We start from the raw sequence: 6,468 nt of genomic DNA, 5'->3' as shown, positions 1-6,468 counted from the left end.
GGAAGTAAATTGGTCGTTAATTTTTAGTCGCAAAATGGTCGCTGTTTTGGTCGTAAAATGAAATATATATTTATTATTTAATTTGCTTTTGTGGCTGATTAGTCACTAATAAATGCTTTTAAATCTGATTCATATCATTTTTCCAATAAATTCATAAACCTGCTAAAATATCAATATGTACACACATTTCAATACATAAAACATCAAAGATAATATATAAACATCAACTTCATTTCATAATTATGCAATCTAAAAATCCAAAACATTACTATAGTTCAAGACTATGAAACTTAAAATATCTCAAAATACATAATTAATCCAAATAGTATCAAATTCATATCATAAAATATATTATTAAAGTCAGTGAGAAATGATATCATGCTAATCTATATGTGAATAACCAGGGGATCTTTGAGCTGGAGGCATATCAGATGTTGATGGCATCAATGAGGAAGACTGCTGTCCCATCCTCCTTGCCTGTAGTTCATCACGCATTTGAGCTATTATCTGATTTTGGTCTAGTACAAGTTTCTGCAAACTATTATACTTCTCTTCAAACTTTGCTTCAATTTCCTTCTTCCATTCTGGTGATTGGGATGATGGAACATTTGTTGTTTTTCCCACAGTTCCTGTTTGAGAGAAGGCAGAAGAGGCAGCACTACCTAAACCATAAACTCAACTTCCTTGCCATCCTCCTGCTGCAGTAATGAACAATTGATCCTCATTAATAGTTCCTCCATCTCCTTCCACAGGATCTGATCCCACATTCTGGCTTGAATGTTGTTCTTTTAGCTTCAAATAATTTTCCTAGAAAATCACAGAATAACAGTTCAATTTGAATACTAAAGTAAGGAAAAATGCTAATACCTACAATATATGACAATTATAATACCTGCAAGATATCACATTTACAATACTTGCAAGATATGATAATAGAAAAATGAATCACACAACTTAGAATCACCTAGATATCAGAATCATACTTGCAACTGAAAATCAATAAAACAACTCAAAATCAATCACACAACTGAGAATCATAAACAATTTCCTTGTGAGAATCACCTAGATATCAGAATCATACTTGCAACTGAAAATCAATCACACAACTCAAAATCAGTCAACAACTCAAAATCAATCAACAACTCAAAAACAATCACACAACTGAGAATCATAAACAATTTTCTTCGAATAATCACCTAAATATCAGAATCATACTTGCAACTGAAAATCAATCACATAACTCAAAATCAATCAACAACTCAAAATCAATCACACAACTCAAAATCAATCAACAACTCAAAATCAATCACACAACTGAGAATCATAAACAATTTCCAAGTGATAATCACCTAGATTTCAGAATCATACTTGCAACTGAAAATCAATCACACAACTCAAAATCAATCAACAACTCAAAATCAATCACACAACTGAGAATCATAAACAATTTCTTTGTGAGAATCACCTACATATCAGAATCATAATTGCAATTGAAAATCAATCACACAACTGAAAATCAATCAACAACTGAGAATCATATACAATTTCCTTGTGAGAATCACCTACATATCATAATCATACTTGCAATTGAAAATCAATAACACAATTCAATATCAATCAACAACTCAAAATCAATCACACAACTAAAAATAAATCACATAGACATCAAAATCATATTTGCAAGATATTACTTAGAAAGTCAACTTGTTTATATAGAAACTTACATAAACAATTTCAGCTCGTTTATCAACAAATTTGTTGTGATCACTCTTCTTTGTATGGGTATGGAGAAACAACTCAGCTGCTGTTGGAGGAACTTTGTCTGTGTTAGCATTTTGTATGCGTCTAGCATACTCCTCATGTGTTATGGACCCACCTGTATGTGTAGAAGGACCAGCTAGGGAAAGGCTGAAAACCTTCAAAAAAATCTAGAGCCCAATGCTAAGTTTTTTAAGTCCAATTAATATTAAATATTAAATAAGTCTAAGTTAATAATTTGTAAATATTATATTTAAGTCCAATAAATAAGTTTTTTTTTGTCTAATCATTTACTATACAAATGCTATTAATCAAATTAATCTGAATTTGTGTTTTTATATAAGTTAATTTCTTTCAAAGCTTTGACAAATTATCCGAATAGTAACACTTGTTAAAGTTCACTTGAATATGCCTGAAGATTACAGATACTTGGATTGTAATCTTTGCTTGAGTTTTTACTTATCTATGTTCTATTGAGTAAACTAAATTGTTTATAAATGATTATCCTACTTGGAAAAGTGGATTGTTTGTTATTAGTGACAAGGGTTGCTGAACTAATGCAGTGTGGCTGTGCCTTGCCTTGCCTAAATCCCTAAACCAAAGTCTTTAGGTTCTTGTGGGTAGCGAGCTTGCTTCTAATTTGGCAAGGTCCTCAAAAAAAGCAATGCCAACTTCCAAATACCCAAACCAAAGCTCCGACTAAACTTATTTGATCAATCAAATGCCAATTCAAATCAACATATTGAAAAATTGAAGGACACAATGGCAGCAAATCCAATATAGATATTTTAATCACAAAGCCAACACATATATATATATGTACATATATATATATATATATATATATATATAGCTTAACTGTTCAATTCAAATCTAAATTAGTTTTAATCCCAAAATAGTTGGGATACACTGTAAGGAAATTTCGGGGACCGTTCTTAGCATTCTCAAAAATTTCAATTCTACCTACAAGCAAAAAGAAACACTGAACAAAAGAAACTGCAAAGGAAAAACAAAACAACTGGAGTGGACAACATGCATAAAATCGGGGGAGGCACAGAGAATTAATTATAGTGGTTTTTTCTCTAGCAGGATTTGGGTTCATATTAGGGAAAGGACTGTGAGTTTGCATAACTTAAAGGATATCTCACTAACAATATATAAACCCAGCATATCTCAAAGGCTCACCAGGAGTGGAGATTAATGATTAAAGTTAAAAAATACTGATGCACCTGCACTGCAAGCACAAAAAAATATATATTCACAATAAAAAAAGGTAACAAACTGCTTCAACTTAAAACAAAACTAATTAACAGATTCAAGGTAAAATACCTCAAAGACTCAGCCACACAGCAGAGGAAACCAATGGGTAGATTAGAGCAGTAGAAAATCGACACAAGGTGGCAGTAGGGTGTCGTTAATACCGTTCGCGATGCAAGATGGCAGCCGATGGGGAGAGCAGATGGCCGACGGCAGGTAGGTCGGGACAGGGAAAAGCAGATTCGGTAAAAAGAAGGGGAGGAAAACAAGGGATTGATATTGAATAAAAATGAAGAATTGATTAGGTTTAGACTTTGGTTTAGGGATTTAGGCAAGGCAGAGGAGGGAAGGGAAAAGAGCAATCGGGAATGGGTTACTATTCGGATAATTTGGTTTAGGAATTAGGTTAGAGTAGCTATGTAAACTGATCGGATTTTTTCGGGTATCCGATCCGACCGAACCCTAATAGGACGAATTTGGGTAGTTATAATCGGGTTTGGGTTTTAAAAATAATACCCGTTGCGGGTTCGGATCGGATTCGGGTTTTATGTACAGGGTACCCACTACCCGAATCCATTTATATAAATAATTAATCTAATATAAAAAATATATTTTATAATAATATTTATAAATTTTTTTTATATATTTTTATTTAAAAATTTAAATTTAAATATTTTTTAGAAATATTATATTTTTTAAATGAAAATTATTAATGAAAAATATTTTTTATATAAATTATTAATTAAAATATATAAGATTAAACGGGTTCGGGTTTTATTCGGATAATAATAATCGGGTTTGGGACGGATTCAGATAGTTTAAATTAATTTTTAATCGAGTTCGAAACGGGTTCAGATATTACTAATATAAATCAGGTTCGGGTAGTTTAATTTTCACGGGTACCCTACTCGTTTACATCCCTAGGTTAGAGCATCCCTTAAATTGTCAAAACGACGTCGTTTTATATACCGAATTGAAAATACTTAATTTAAAATTTTAAATAAAATAAAATTTATTTAAAAATTAAATTAAAATTTTAAAAATAAAATGGTCGCTGATTGATCGCTATTTTAGAGATTAAAATTAGGGATTAGGGTTAGGGATTATGAATTAGGGATCAGGGATTCGAGATTAGGAATTAGAGATTACGGTTAATTTTATTATGAATTAGGGATTAATTAGGAATTAGGGTTAGAGATTACAAATTAGGGATTAGGAATTAGGGTTAATTTTAAAAATAATACCTGTTGCATGTTCGAATCAGATTCGGATTTTATGTACAGAGTACCCACTACCCGAATCCGTTTATATAAATAATTAATCTAATATAAAAAATTATATTTTATAATAATATTTATAATTTTTTTTTATATATTTTTATTTAAAAATTTAAATTTAAATATTTTTTAGAAATATTATATTTTTTATATGAAAATTATTAATGAAAAATATTTTTTATATAAATTATTATTTAAAATATATAAGATTAAACGGGTTCGGGTTTTATTCGGATAATAATAATCGGGTTTGGAACGGATTCGGATAGTTTAAATTAATTTTTAATCGGGTTCGGAACGGGTTCGGATATTACTAATATAAATCGGGTTCGGGTTCGGGTAGTTTAATTTTCACGGGTACCCTACCCGTTTACATCCCTAGATTAGAGCATCCCTTAAATTGTCAAAACGACGTCGTTTTATATACCGAATTGAAATTACTTAATTTAAAATTTTAAATAAAATAAAATTTAATTAAAAATTAAATTAAAATTTTAAAAATAAAATGGTCGCTGATTGGTCGCTATTTAGCAACTAATTATTTTAGTCGCTAAATATGGTCGCTAAATATCCCTGCCCAAAAAGTTGTTGCAATTTCGTCGCAAAAATGGTCGCTAATAACTCGCGCCATTAATTCCCGCTAAATTAGCGACCATTTTATATTTGGTCGCTAAATAGCGACCAATTAACGACCAAAAATTGGTCGTTAAGCATTTTGTTAAATAAAAATATTATTTCATTCATTCAGTCGCAGAATGGTCGCTGATTGTTAGCTATATAGCGACCAAAAAATTTGGTCGCTAATTTTGGTCGCAATTTCACAGTTTTTTTGTAGTGGAAGTCCTTGATAAACCTCCTATACAATCCTACATGACCAAGAAAAGAACTAATGTCCTGCACACAAGTAGGATATGGTAAAGTCTTAATCACATCAACTTTAGCCTTATCAACTTCTATTCCTCTTTTAGACACTACATGACCTAAAATTAAACCTTGATCCACCATCAAATGACATTTTTCATAATTCAAGACTAAATTAGACTCCAAACATCTTTTCAAAATGTAAGTGAGGTTGATTAGACATTCATCAAATGAATTACCATAAACCATAAACCATAAAGTTGTCCGTGAATACCTCTATTATCTTCTCAATAAATTCCAAAAATATATTGACCATACATCTTTGGAAAGTTGTCGGTATATTACAGAGCCTAAAAGATATTCTTTTATAGGCAAAAGTGCCAAACGGACATGTGAAAGTCATTTTCTCTTGGTCTTCTAGGGCCACTAGTATTTTGTAAAAACCTGAAAAACCATCCAAATAATAAAAGTGAAATTTTCCTGCCAATTTTCTAACATTTGATCAATAAAAGGTAAAGAAAAATGATCCTTTCTAGTTACTGAATTTAGCTTGCAGCAGTCTATACAAACCCTCCACCCGTTTTGAACACGAGTGGGAATCGAATCTCCTTCTGAATTGGTTATCACTGTAATTCCTCTCTTCTTGGGTACGACTTAGACTGGACTTACCTAACTGCTGTCTGAAATTGGATATATTATTCTTGCATCAAGCAATTTAATACATTTTTTTTACAACCTCCATCATAGCAGGATTCAGTCTCCTTTGTGTTTCCCTCTTCGGCTTACTATCCTCTTCGAGGAGGATCTTGTGTATGCATGTAGAGGAACTTAATCCCTTGAGATCTATGATTGTCCACCCAATAGCTTCCTTATTTTTTTTTCAATACCTGAACAAGTTTATCTTCTTCACTCTCACTTAGCTTATTAGAAACTATGACCAGAATGGTGTTCTTACTCCCTAGAAATACACATTTCAAATGCGTAGGAAGTACTTTTAGCTCAATTTTCGGTGCTTGAAGAACAGAAGGGAGGAGTTTGTGATGAGTTTTGGGTCTTGGAAGTGAGTTAGAAGCACTTACCTTATGGTTCGGTGTGTCCAATGAGCGGACTGTCTCTATGATCTCCTCATCGAGTCAAGTTATGCTATTATCAAGGCCATACAATGTCAACTTTTCAGTTAGAGCTACTCCAACTTGTCTTCCTTGCTTAATTTAAATGCTTCTTGAGCAAGAGGATCAACAACATATATGTTGCAAAGAGAAAAATTATCATCAGGAATACTTCATTGCATCATGGACATTAAATTTTACCTATT

The 6,468-nt window shown here is 31.7% G+C and overlaps 1 long non-coding RNA gene across 1 annotated transcript; it reads right to left on the bottom strand.

The window, feature by feature from the left end:
- Positions 1-210: 210 nt before the first annotated feature.
- Positions 211-3,421, bottom strand: LOC122723134. Its single transcript, XR_006350078.1, has 3 exons — positions 3,088-3,421; positions 2,944-2,992; positions 211-807 (listed from the first exon to the last, which is right to left on the bottom strand). It is a non-coding gene; the product is annotated as an uncharacterized LOC122723134 (long non-coding RNA).
- Positions 3,422-6,468: the final 3,047 nt, after the last annotated feature.

The sequence above is a fragment of the Manihot esculenta genome, chromosome 2 (assembly GCF_001659605.2).
Source record: "Manihot esculenta cultivar AM560-2 chromosome 2, M.esculenta_v8, whole genome shotgun sequence".
Taxonomy (NCBI): domain Eukaryota; kingdom Viridiplantae; phylum Streptophyta; class Magnoliopsida; order Malpighiales; family Euphorbiaceae; genus Manihot; species Manihot esculenta.
Note: the sequence above shows the minus strand (reverse complement) of the source record. Positions and strands in the feature narration are given on the sequence as shown.